Here is a 14,606-nt window from a genome sequence, read left to right as displayed (position 1 = left end):
TAGGTGCTATGCGCATGTGCTGTGTTTTCTGCTGCGCGCAGAAAACACAGCACATGCGCATAGAATAGGAAATGTTGTTAACGGTCGAAAGAGTTCCGTCATTGTGAAACGTGCTTCATTCCAATCTTAAGATCTAGTTTTTCAAAGGAGCCTGGCTTTAGTGGCCGTGGTATCAGCAAAAGCTTTTCTGCTGCTCCAAGTCACATGAAAAGAGATTTTTTGTTATCATGCCGCAATTCTGTGTTCCCCCCGGCCGCGGCGGCCGCATTTTCGATGGAGGCGAAAATGCTTGAGGCCCGTGTACTTAGATTTAGGTGCACGTTAAAGAACCCCGGGCGGCCTAAATTTCCGGAGCCCTCACTATATACGGCGTCTCTCATAATCATATCGTGGTTTTGGGACGTTAAACCCCAAAAATTACTATTATAATTCTGTGTTCCTGAGAGGCTTTTTCCATGAGCCTGATAGTAGAATTGCTCAGCAAATTTCAAAATACTTTTAAATATTAAAAAAAATGCAGGAGTCCTTTCTTTGTGGGGCGAGTGAAGCTTGACGTGTACATGTCTGACCTACTACTTCTCTTTCTTTCTTTCGTTTTCTTTCTTTCTTTCTTTCTTTCTTTTTCTTTCTTTCTTTCTTTGCGTAGGCACGGTGCTAACAGCGCCTGCGCAGTTTGCATCGTGCCTATGACTCAGGTTCCAGCGCCGGAACGTGAGGTCATGCGTTCATATCCAGGCAACAGTGAAATGACCTCGACAGAACATCAGATTGCCATATCAGAGACGGCTGGTCGCCGACAAGTCCACGATCGAGAGAACGTCATTTACTGGAAAACGGGGCATACAAATACGCGAATACCTTCGAGAGCCGCAATTCTGTACGCTCAAAAAATCGAGTCGTTCCGGCGCGGATTTTTCGCATACGACAACGCCACCACCGAAATCTGTAACTCGTAATAAGCTTTGCCTGAAAAGCGCAAAGCCGAAACCCGACTGAGCAGTACACTATTCGCGTTACGTAAAAACGCCTACAAGCGCGAAGACAACGAAAATGGCGAAGGCGAAGAGTTAGCAGATTCTGCCGATTTATGGCCGCTCCGTATCTTAGAACCATGCGTACTATAAAGCCATAATGGCATGGCAGCTGTCAAAAAGTAAGATCTGCCATGCCATCAATAGCCATTCGCATTCGATCCGCCGTCCGCTGCAAAGAGAAGACCGAAGCTAACCCTAATCGTCTATCTTGTTTCCCGGGAAGAGCTTAGGTGACAGCATCAAGCAACAATCAGTGTCTTTGTTTACATTGGCAGGTATCCCGCGTCCACTTGTCGTTGGCTTGATAATTAACGCAGCTGCGCCTTAGCGACGTTACAAAATATCATATGATGGCAAAATATAATGTTTTAGAACGTAAAGGTGTGCACCGCCAGATCACTTATGTTCGCTCGCATACATCATTCCTGTGGCCTTGAAGAAAGTCGCCAAAAGTCTCAAGTTCTTCTCAACAGACATTTATTTTTTCTGAAAAATCGTACTAACCAGATCTGCCGGAATATACATTCATCCTAAATAAAAATTGATATCATTATCATTTTTCTGCCAATCAATAATATAAGAAAGGTGGCATGGAGCTCAAGACATGCGTTGACTTCACGAATTGGCACAAGAGCTGTATTTATATTTTCATTTTTACAGTGGGTTGCCATGTGTTCTCTTGTCACTCCTATATTAATTCAAGTTGTGCAGCGATATGCAGTGTTGATTGCACAGCGTTATGTTAGACGAGATGTTTTTGTTTGTTTGTTTGTTTTTTGTTTTTTTTTTTTGCATGCCAATAGCTCATGACGCATCGCCCCGCCACGGTGGTCTAGTGGTTATGGCGCTCGACTGCTGACCCGAAGATCGCGGGATGGAATCCCAGCCGCGGCGGCTGCATTTTCGATGGAGGCGAAAATGTTTGGGGCCCGTGTACTTCGATTTAGGTGCACGCTAAAGAACCCTATGTGGTCGAAATTTCCGGAGCCCTCCACTACGGCGTCTCTCATAATCATAGCGTGGTTTTGGGACGTTAAACCCCAGATATTATTATTAGCTCATGACGCATCTTTTTTCTCTTGCACAGTTGGTGACGACACTATGATCTGTATAATTTTTCTTCTGGTTGTTAAGAAAGGTCAATTGTCGTCGTCACATATTTTAGAATCAACAAGAATTACTCTCGCTGTAACTTTAGAATTCAGAGCTTTAGAACTCAGTACACAGGCCTTAGGTTAGTTGGATTCGCTGGGTTGGCATATAAGCGTGACGTAGATGCTTTAGAACAAAATTTGTCCTCTGTGAACCCAAAACGCAAGTGAATTACACTCGGTTCTTCATAAGACTAATACAAAGGAGCTTTGGATACGCACGCAATGTTCAAAACACTGGGGCCAGAACGCTAACCAAAGAAGGGGTTAGTGTATGACGCATGCGCAGTAGCAACAAACGCATGCTACAGCATAGTTCGTATATAAAATTTGCGGAACCTTCCTTATCTATAGAAGTTTTCACCACCTTAATATTCTACCCTATTGGTCACGAACTGATGCGTTTGAAGTTTTTTTCTTTTTTTTTTATTGAACGTTGGAACTCGTTGCCTGGTGCTGTTCGTTGTCTTCCATTGCACGATTTATTACTTGCCATTAAACCACCCAGAGATCGAAATTTATTTGTGGTGTTGCAGTTGTGCGCGAGACCACAACGAACACATAGCCACGAGAATTTTTCAAAATGGTGCCGTAATAGCGGAATTACGCGCGCTTGATGATCGAAATGCGGCCCTCGCTCGTTTCGCACTTTCCTTCGCTAGGCTCCGTTCGTTGGCTTGCCTCTCCTCCTGGCCGAGTGCTCGCCGAGGAGGGTCAGCAGGGAGTGCGCGTAGCTGCAGGCAGATAAACTGGCTATTTCTGCTGCTGACATGAACATATGGCGTTACGATCAACTCTGGCGATATGTATAAAGGCCCGTAGACAAGTGCGGGATTGACTATTTTGTTTCGCGCCCGCGGTGCGTAGCACTGTCCCGTTTGGATCGTGACGGCACTCCGAACTCAATGCGCTCGTTTACTTGAGATGTTCAATATATATATATATATATATATATATATATATATATATATATATATATATATATATATATATATATATATATATATATATATAGGCAAGAGCACGGGCTCAGAGAGCGAACGGCGCTTATAAGAGGACGACCCACTAGGAACCGCTGGAGAACGCAACCGTTAAACAGTACCAATTCCTTCGCCACAATTACCCGGGTACGAAAAGGGAGCCGTCCGGCGACCTAACAGCTCGTCACTATGAGTGGGTCATAGTAGGCCTTGAGGCGCTCCACGTTGACTATGTCGCGCCCTCGACGGCGCATGTCCGAAGCTGGTTCGATGGGTTCGATCAAGTAGTTGACCGGGGATGTGCGCTCGACGACCCGGTATGGGCCTTCGTATTTCGGCAGCAGTTTTGAAGAGAGGCCACTTGCACTGGTAGGGACCGAGAGCCATACGAGCGCTCCAGGGAGGAACGTAGGCTCAGAAGTGGTGGTGCCATCGCGAATGCTCTTCTGCAGCTCTTGTTCCTGCGTCGTAAATGTCTTAGCAAGCTAGCGACACTCTTCAGCAAGCCTGGCTGTGTCAGAAATAGGCGCAGACTCAGATGGATCCGGCTTGTATGGAAGTATCGTGTCGATGGTGTGCGACGGGTGCCTTCCGTACAGTAAGAAGAAGGGTGAAAAACCAGTAGTGCTCTGAGGGGCGGTATTATAGGCGTAGGTGACGAAGGGCAGAATGGCATCCCAATTTGTGTGATCGGCGGCGACGTACATTGACAGCATGTCGCCGAGCGTGCGGTTAAAGCGTTCGATTAGGCCATTCGTCTGCGGGTGGTAAGCAGTAGTTTTGCGGTGGACAGCATGGCACTCTTGCAGAATGGCTTCCACGACTTCTGATAAGAAGACACGGCCTCGATCGTTGAGAAGCTTTTGGGGTGGACCGTGACGCAGTATGAATCTGTGTAGTAGGACGGAGGCAACATCGCGCGCTGTAGCCGCTGGGAGGGCGGCGGTTTCGGCGTATCGCGTTAGATGGTCACCAGCGACGATGGCCCAGCGGTTACCAGCCGAAGTCAGAGGAAGTGGTCCATACAAATCGATGCCCACGCGCCCAAACGGACGGTTAGGGCAAGGTAATGGTTGTAGACCTGCTGGCGACACGCGCGTTGCAGGTTTTCGGCGTTGGCAATCGAGGCAGGAGCGAACGAACTTCTGCACGTAGCGGTACATCCCACGCCAGAAGTATCGTTGTCGAATGCGGTGGTAAGTTTTGGATACCCCAGTGTGCGCGCATTGCGAGTCAGAGTGGAAGGCTTCGCATATTTCAGAACGCAGACTGCGGGGTATCACTAGTAACCACTGGCGGCCGTCGGCGTTGTAATTGCATCGGTGCAGGAGGTCGTCACGAACGGCGAAATGGTGGGCTTGACGACGCAACGCGCGAGTGGATGATGTTGCCGACGGATCAGTGAGCAAGTCGATCAGCGACGTGATCCATTTATCCTTGCGCTGTTCGGTAGCGATGGTGTGAACGTTGATCGAAGCAACAGCCATGTGAGGTACTGAGCAGGGGGCATCGTCGTCAGGCAAGGGGGAGCGCGAGACGGCGTCGGCGTCAGCATGCTGGCGTCCGTTGCGGTACAGCACGCGGATGTCGTAGTCCTGCAGGCGAAGTGCCCAGCGCGCGAGACGGCCTGAGGGATCCTTCAATGACGACAGCCAGCATAGTGCATGATGGTCGGTGACGACAACAAATGGGCGACCATACAAATAAGGTCGAAACTTTGTAAGGGCCCATATGATCGCCAGGCACTCTTTTTCCGTGACTGAGTAATTGGTCTCGGCTCTGGTAAGCGTACGGCTTGCGTATGCCACAACATATTCGGGGAACCCTGGTTTGCGCTGCGCAAGGACAGCACCGAGGCCTACACCGCTGGCGTCCGTGTGTACCTCCGTTGGGGCCGTAGGATCGTAGTGGCGTAGTATGGGAGGAGACGTCAACAAACGACGGAGCTTTGCGAACGCGTCGTCACACTCGGACGACCACGAATTTAGGGGTCCGTTACTTCCAAGGAGCTTCGTCAGCGGCGATATGATGGTGGCAAAGTTTCGTATGAAGCGTCGAAAGTACGAACACAGTCCTACGAAACTGCGCAGTTCTTTTACGGACGTAGGTTTGGCAAATTCGGCCACGGCCCGAAGCTTGGCCGGATCGGGAAGGATTGCGTCCTTGGACACGACGTAGCCGAGGATTGTCAACTGCCGTGCTGCAAAACGGCACTTCTTCAGATTCAGTTGGAGGCCGGCGTTGCGCAAACGCGTCAAAACATGCCGCAGACGTTGGAGATGCGTGGAGAAGTCCGGAGCGAAAACCACGACGTCGTCCAGGTAACACAAGCACGTGTGCCATTTCAAGTTGCGCAGAACGGTGTCCATCATGCGCTCGAAGGCCGCGGGCGCATTACACAGACCAAACGGCATGACGTTGAACTCGTACAAGCCGTCGGGCGTGACAAAGGCTGTCTTCGGTCGAGCGTCATCCGCCATGGGTACTTGCCAGTACCCCTAGCGCAAATCAAGAGACGAAAAGAATTCGGCTCCTTGCAGGCTGTCAATTGCGTCGTCGATTCGCGGCAGCGGATAAACATCCTTGCGAGTGATCTTGTTGAGCCGACGGTAGTCCACACAGAACCGCACGGAACCGTCCTTCTTCGCAACGAGAACAACGGGAGACGCCCATGGGCTGTCCGAGGGCCGAATAACGTCGCGTCGAAGCATATCGTCGACTTGCTCATTAATGACCCGCCGTTCTGCGGGAGACACGCGATATGGACGTTGCCGCAGTGGTGGTTGGGCGCCGGTGTCGATGCGATGCGTAACAGCGGAAGTGCGGCCGAGAGAAGTTTGCCCGACATCGAAAGAAGAACGAAATTCTTCCAGCAGGCACAGAAGTTGGGAACGCTGGACCGATGTGAGGTCGTCAGCAATGGAGGACCTAAACACATCAGCAGGTGACGAATCGGACGCGGAAACAGCACTGAGCGTACCGGAACTGGGACAGTGCGTGTCATCGGGTGCGTCCATAACTTGTGCGTCTTCGAGGGGTTCCACTCTGCCAAGACATTCCCCTCGCACCAACGTAACAATGTATGGAGATGGGTTGTGAACAAAAATAGCGGTAATGCCCTGAGTGACCTGGACGGTCGCGAAAGGTACCAGCAAACCTCTCCTTGTGCAAACGTGGTCAGATGGCGAAATGAGTGCAATGGTGTCGGAGAGACCGGCGCAGTCGACTGACACAGCCGTCGACGAGTTTGGAGGCACTTTGGTATCGTCTTTGACGAGGACCTTGCTCGATACCGATGAAGTGTCTGCCGGCGTCAGATCTGAGAACGGGGAGAGTTCGATTTCGGCTTGTGCGCAATGAATTACGGCGTCGTGGCGGGAGAGAAAATCCAATCCCAGGATGACGTCGTGAGAGCATGCAGCAATTATAATGAACTCGACATCGTACAGAACGTCCTGAATGACGACGCGAGCTGTGCATATTGCTGTAGGATGAATACTCTGGGAGCTGGCTGTACGGAGAGACATCCCAGAAAGTGGCGTCCTCACTTTTCGTAGTAATCGGCTCAATTTTTGGTCCATAACGGATACGGCGGCTCCAGTGTCGACAAGGGCAGATGCGGGAACACCGTCGACAAACACGTCTATCACGTTCGATGGGCTTCGCTGAGGGCTTTCGCAGTTCGATAGCGTCGCAGCCCTTGCCTCCTGGACTGCGACGACTAGTTTTCCTGGTCGCGTGCGACCGGACGTGGGCGCATCGGCGACAGTGAGCGACGTCGTGGAGACGGAGAGCGCCGAGTAGATGAAGCCTGGCGTGACGTCGGCGACAGAGGCGTAGGTGGGGCGTAAAATGTGCGGTTTGACTGGCTGGTGGCGGGCGACACGACTTGAGGCGGTTGGACGCGATTGCAGTAACGCGCCACGTGGCCGGCGTAACCGCATGCGAAGCATATGGGGCGGTTGTCAGGTGTGCGCCATCAGTTTGCTGGAGCAGGGCCCGCCCATGGCGCAGGACGTGATTGACGGGGTGGCGACTGATATGACTGCATCGTTGGCTGCAGTCGTGGCCTCTGGATGACGTCGGCGTAGGTAGCCGGCACAGCCGCTTCGAAGGACTGATGTCTAGCGGCGGCTTCGGCGTAACTGTGTGGGGCAGCCGTAGGTATTACTGGGGACGTCCTGGCGACAACTTGGGCGTAACTGAGTGGTGCAGGAGCTGGATGGTGCTGGTGGTACTCAGGAATGACCTCCGCGATTTCCTGCTCAACGGCTCGACGGAGGGGAGGGAGAAGAGTGGTTGACGGCTGTTGAACGTACTGAGGTTGAGCAAAGTCCAGCAGAGAGAACTGGCGCGCAATTTCCTCGCGCACGAATGACTTCACCTCTGCGAGCAAGGCGGAGTGGTCGGATATGGTCGACAAGCCAGCGAGCTCGGCGTCGCGGGATGGAGAGCGACGGGTCATCGACCGCTGCCGGCGCAGCTCCTCGTAGCTCTGGCAGAGCGTGATGACCTCGGCCACTGTGCTGGGGTTTTTTGCGAGCAGCATCGTGAAGGCATCGTCGTCGATGCCTTTCATAATGTGCTTCATCTTGTCAGATTCCGACATGGTGGCGTCGGCTTTCTTACACAAATCGAGGATGTCTTCAATGTAGCTGGTAAAGGTTTCGCCGGCCTGCTGAGCTCGTTCTCGCAAACGCTGTTCGGCCTGCAGCTTACAAACGGCAGGGCGGCCAAACACGTTGATGATGGCGGTCTTGAAGTCGGACCACGTTGTAAAATCGGATGCGTGGTTGTTGTACCACAGGCCAGCCACACCCGCTAGGTAGAAAACCAAGTTGGTCAATTTTCCCGCCTCGTCCCATTTATTGGGGACACTCACGCGTTCATAGATCGCGAGCCAGTCCTCCACGTCGGTCCCATCTGCGCCAGTGAAGACGGGGGGGTCGCGGATACGAGGGACACCGGGACATGAGGTCGGTGTAGGCGGAGGCGTCTGCTGGGCGGCGTCTTGAGGCATGGTAGCTGGTAGGGTACGGGATCGAAGCTCCAGAGGCATCGAATGGGAGCACAGCACTCTCCACCAATTTGTTAAACGGTTTATTGGACGGGACTCGGCGACAATTCGCTATGGCGACAGTCAAGGCAAGAGCACGGGCTCAGAGAGCGAACGGCGTTTATAAGAGGACGACCCACTAGGAGCCTCTGGAGAAAGCAACCGTTAAACGGTACCAATTGCTTCGCCACAATGTGTGTGTGTGTGTGTGTGTGTGTGTGTGTGTGTGTGTGTGTGTGTGTGTGTGTGTGTGTGTGTGTGTGTGTGTGTGTGTGTGTGTGTGTGTGTGTGTGTGTGTGTGTGTGTGTGTGTGTGTGTGCGCGTGCGTGCGTGCGTGCGTGCGTGCGTGCGTGCGTGCGTGCGCGTGTGCGCGTGCGTGTGTGTGTGTGTGTGTGTGTGTGTGTGTGTGTGTGTGTGTGTTTCCCCATTCTCTTCTTTGCTTGCTCTAGCGAATGAGCCGAGAGAAACTGTTTGACACACCATACGTCACCACTGTCAACTTATTTATTTTCTTCCTTTCCTTCCTTCAACTAAGAGTGACCACGACGACTTGGGATGTTCGCATAGCGCCGTATTTGCTCATAAGCCCTGACGAAGACCAGTCCACCGGTCGAAACCGGTGGCAAATAAAATTAAGATAACCGCTTAGTTGTGTCTTTCCTCCGCCCATTAGATATATATATATATATATATATATATATATATATATATATATATATATATATATATATATATATATATATATATATGTATATATATATATATATATATATATATCTGATGTTTAGGGGCCCCTTGAAGAGGCCCTGCAGCATTTTTCCAACTAAGCGTTAAATGGCTTTAGTAAAAGAGCTTGCTGCCTCACGAATCGGCTGGCGCAAAAATTTTTAGAATCCGTCAAGTACGAGCGGAATTACAGGGATTTGTCGCACGCTTCAAGCGCTTTCTCCTCCTTTCGTACGAGCGAGCGCGCTGAAAACTACGCACGGAGCGGATGACAAGGGGTCAAGAAGACATGCATACCTTCGTCAGCGCGCATCATGCCCTTGAGCACTTTCTTTTTCTTTTATTTATGTCTTTGAACGCGCGGCTTACTTTCAGTGTGATCGCGAGCGAGCGCGCGGGCACGCGGCGGCATCCCGCAGCGGCCGCGGAGACTATGCAGCTCACGATGCTCAAATCAGCCAATGGCCGTGGACTTTGTGTTTATGGCGCGGCCATTTGGGTTAATGGCATCATTTGTAGAGAGAAAGAGAACAATTTCTAGCTAATTTTGAGAATTAATTGTAAATTCCAGGCCGCCTGCTGCGCTATAATATGTGGCTCGCGTGTTATCAGGAGCCTCGACTACCGATCGGCAGCGCTTTCTGACGATGCTGAAAAAGTGTTGCAGGGCCCCTTTAAGGGGAAACCCTGGTCGAAAAACGTTGATTTTCTTCAAAAATATTCAGTTTTGTATGTTTTTACGGTTTCCGCAACATTGATCCCTCCTCTGTCACACATAAAAAAATCATTCGCAAATGATCGGTAAATTATTTTAAAAATCCAGTGCACTCGAGATGACAAGGAAACTTGCAGATCTGACCCATTTTCAAGCGCGTGAAGAGTGAAATAACGGTGTCGCACGCCATTGGCCTAGTGCAAGCGGTAGGTCTATGCTTTTTCTCTCTAAGGCCGGCTTTGCCGCATCACAAACTCCTGAAAAGTGGTAATAAATATCTAGCCTGTTCCACGCCGTGAAAACCGTCGGACAGCGAAGCTGTTGCCCCTCTCATTCGTTCCTTTTGAGAGTCTTCTTTCGTTTTGCCCAGTTACTTCTGAGTCATTTCTTTGTTGTTTCTTTATTTAAGCTAAGTCAGGTCTTTAGCTCTCCTAAGTCTTTTCCGGTCACCCCCAGTCTACCTTTTGCCATTTCAGGGGTAACAGCTTCCCTTTTAATCGACTGTTTGAATCGCCCACCTTACGTAAGCTTCATCACGTGAGCCCCTTTCAGTCCATTATTTGAATCGCCCGCCTTCCGTAAGCATCAAAACCAAGCGCTTTCACTGGACGTTTAAATCACGTGGTGCTATTCCGACCACAGCTCATCTGCACTACCTGCGACGCACAGCTCCCTCAACGTGTTCCTAGTCTTCCACGCATCTTTCTAGTCCTCGTGTCTATGGGTGCTAAGAAGAAACGTGATTTTCGATCTCGAAAGTATCAGTTCAAGCACAAATTCAAGGGAACCCGCCGCAAAGTCAAACACCGTCCATCGAAGACGTCCGCGGCACCTAAGCCTAAGCTCGCTGACGGTGACGCTTTCGATGGTTCGGAGCCGGCCGGATGTTAGATTCATTGACAGTTGAGACGAATTCGTCAGCGCATCGGAGAAGCTAAGGATATTCGAGAATGAAGCTACGAACGGCAAGGAGTCGGCGAGCGTCTTTATCTGAGAGATCTGCGCTGTGAGCACTGGTTAGTGGCGTGGCATGTCCGGTGTGCGGACGGTGCGAACCTCCCATCCACCGAAAAGTGGAAAAGACTCGCGTCATTTCGGGAGTCGCGCAGCAACAATGCAGCGTGTTGCGGGTCTGTTGTGTCGTCGAGGTATTCGTCGTGGCATGAAGCTCTGGCGGACGGTGGACCGCGCCCTTCAGCCAGACAGCGTGAAGAAGGCTCTTCTTGAAGATGCTGCTCACAAACACTTTGAGGGAACGAGTTCGAACGACATTCGGTGTGAGTGAATTCCAACGGAGAAACTTCGTTTGAACGAATTTCAAGGGATCACAAGAAAAAGTTTGTTCAAAGGAAAGTTCAGTGAATTGAAACAGCTATGTTACCGCTTACTAATCAGAAAGAAACCTCAGGTGTTCAAATGAAATTTCAACCCGCTTTTTAGTCCTTGTTGCTTATTTACGTGCGAATTTATGCTTATTGAGCATGTTTTGAAGCATGCAGTAACATTTTGCTGCACTTGTGCACTTAGCCCTAGTGGTCATGAAGTGAGTCCCTGTATCGAAGGTCAAATGAACTTTCTCCGGCAGAACACTCGGCTGGGCAGCAATAGACTTCTATTACTCCAAGAACTTCAATGCTTTTTAAGGACGATAGTCTTTCTTGGGGAACTTAAACGCAGAATTTTTGGTCTGTCTGTCTGTCTGTCTGTCACCCGATTCAGCCAACCGGCCAAAGTTGAGCCACTTGCTTACCGCCCACTCATCTTGAACTGGTACGGCTGTTCATACTTGTGAACGTTGTCGATCAAAAAGTAAATATTGCGCATATCTGAGACGCAACATAACTAGGTAAGTATTAGGTGGTGTGTTCCTTTAATAGAAAATACATAGATACATAATTCTAAAGACGCTAGTTTCTTAAGCTGCGGCTGCGGCTGCGCTGAAAATGCCATGCTGTGCGCGCCGACGAACGCCCTCTGCAAACGGATGAAGGAAACCCTCTGCACAAGCTCATGTTTCCCGATGTGTTGCCAAATGGCGTCCATATCTCACGCAGCGTAGACGCAGCGCCTCCTCTATCGTCTTTACACGGCATTTGCAGCGGAGCACGCAGATACGCGGCCAATTTTTTAAGTAAAATTTTTGGTGCCTCCTCTTCGAGGGTTGCAGCCAATTCAGATTAAAGCCAATTGGGGCTCACTGTCCGTTTCGTGGTACTGAAGCGCCATTGCCAACGTAAAATCGTGGCCTCCGTGATCAGCTCCTGTGGCATGCTGTTCGCGGAGCTGATCACGCGCAGCTGGCGCGCTCACTTTTTTTTGGACAATATTTTCCGCTCCGCGACGCTGAACATAGACATTTCAGGCTTTCGCTTTAACTAAGGACCGTGCAGATGCGATGGCAAGGAAAACAGTGGGCGTAAAATTATGAGACCGGAAGACAGATGAGCGGACCAGGGAACAAAGATGCCGATACTCTTGTCGCCATTAAGAGGAAAGGGCAGATCTGGGCAGGCCATGTTATACGTGGGACATATAACCAGTGGCCATTTAGAACAATGGAAGGAGTATACCAAGAGATCGGAAGCACAGCCGAGGGTGACAAAGTTGGGTGGGGCGACTGATTTGCAGGCATAAAAAGGAATAGGCTGGCGAAAGACAGGATCAATTGAAGATCATTTGAAGGTACGTAACCCCATCCTGCAGTCGACATAAAGAGAGGCTAATGAAGATGATGCAACAGTCCCACAAAAATTTAGCCAATAACTGTTGTCACAAAAAAAAAATTGTTTTAAGGTCGAAAATATTTTTTGAACTTGAGACCCAGCATAGTAAAATATGGTGGTAGGTTTGGCTTTGCCGCACAACTTTACGATGGGAAGCAAACAGGATTCATGGGCATCGCACAGAAACGCAGGAGAAATATTCACTGCGTCATAATTAAGGGCAAAAATACGCTAATGTGCAACGCGCGACTGTGGTTCGGCTTGTACTTCCTTTTCCCTGGAAATATTATGGCAATGAGTTAGCACGTATGCCAGGCCAACCTACATTTCTCCATCACCAGTGTCCAGTTGCACTTGAAGATTTAGGTTGAGTTTATCTAACACATGTCTAAATGCTATACTTTAATTACTATTTCGAACACGGCCATGCCGGTCGCATTTCTATGGAGGCAAAATGCCAGAGGCCCGTGTACTTTGATTTCGGTGCACGTTAAAGAACCCCAGAAGGACGAAATATCCGGAGCTCTCCACTACTGCGTGGCGGATAATCATGTCTGGGTTTTGGCACGTAAAACTACGTATTATTCTACTTTAATTACTGTTTCTGCTTTGCTAACCGATACTTCTGCGTAACTTCAGGGACGTAATAAAGTTTAAGCAGGCAGTAGACACTGCAAGCATCGAGTTGTACGACACATTCCTAGGGTTTTTATGTCCTGCCATTATTTTTATGTAGCATCTGGGGAAATGATCCACATACGCATTTTTTCGGAGGCAATCACGCCAATGAATACGATGAAATAGTGTCCTGGTTACTTTTTTGTAATAAAACCGTGTCTGATAACTTTATTGATGCAAGTTATTCGACAGCGAAGAAAGCAAGAAACTTTTGGCGAATTTCTTGTCTCACATGGTTTGGCGCCGATAAGGAAGATTCAAGAAGCCCTCGTATATTAACTACTTTCTTGCTTAAGATATCTTGAGCAGAGGCTCTCTTGATCATACTATCTTTAATGGTAGAGGTTAATGGTTAATGGTTTAAAGGTTGAGCCCACCGGTTCGGACGGTTGGCGTGAATTCACCCAGCTGTGACTTCAGTACTGACAGGATCACAAAAGGGACATTTTTCGTTTCCTTGGCACGCAGCGTTAACCTCTCTCGCTGAAATTGCTGTGGGTGCCGCTGGAGGACAACCACGGGAAACTGGCACTATACTCTGTTCCAGAAGTTCCGTGCAGCAGAGCCAAGGCTACACGACCCTCGAGCGCAGGTTGTTGCGAAGCGAGATGTAGTGCCCCATATACGTAGCCCGTTGTTTGTCCTCATGGCTTTTGCAAGCGGTCTCGTCGGAGGATTTTTACTTGAAGGCTTCTCTGCGTGTTGTAGCTGTGATTTGTATGACGATTTTGTCGCATTTTCTGTATAAAACAATTTTTGTGGCTCCATGATACTGAAGAAAGAGTTCTTGCTTGTATGTGTTATAACATGCAAATGACGAAAGAAATAACGCTGTTGTGGCTCGTATGTGTTACGTTTTTACTTATAAAGTACCAAGGAATGGTACGACACTGTCTAAACTTTTATGAGTAGTCCGCACAGCCCGAGCGTCCACAGCGCCGCGGAGGACCCAGTCTTGGGTTGTGATTAGTCCGCGGTGGCAGATTTGGTCACTCCTTAGTCAAAATGGCGGCGCCTGGTTCACCTGTGCGATATCGTGCAAGTATCTCGAAGACGCGCGCTTTTACGGTGCCGAGGAGAATATTTAACCGCTTTCACAATTACAGCTCATCTCAATGCGCAGTTGCACAGCGTCCCGAGACGCTCTTGCCGCTTTCGCTGCAGCGCTCGCCGCTAGCAGATGACAGGGCGCGGAAGGATACACTTAGATGTGCTCGCCCTCCTGATTGGTTGAGAAGGCCTGTAGCTTCCACAGTGCTGCACGGAACTTCTGGAACAGAGTATAGACGACAGCTTTTGACCCCACGTGACCTAGATGTATGCTTCAGACTGCTTACACGTCACTGCGAAACCGCCCCCTTGTTATCAAAACCGAAAGTTTAAGGTAGCGATATTAAACATATATTCGATGTGTTCCAGGGCATCACGATACTTTTTATAGGGTTCTCGACACCAGTATTTTTATTTCGAGCAACAATACGTAAACTTCTAAAGTTCGTGTAAGTATACGGGCGCATCGCGTTCAGAATGCCGCCACAACCAA

This window comes from Rhipicephalus sanguineus, chromosome 1, assembly GCF_013339695.2.
Source record: "Rhipicephalus sanguineus isolate Rsan-2018 chromosome 1, BIME_Rsan_1.4, whole genome shotgun sequence".
Taxonomy (NCBI): Eukaryota; Metazoa; Arthropoda; class Arachnida; order Ixodida; family Ixodidae; genus Rhipicephalus; species Rhipicephalus sanguineus.
The sequence above is the reverse complement of the archived record's forward strand: the minus strand, read 5'-3'. Positions refer to the sequence as shown.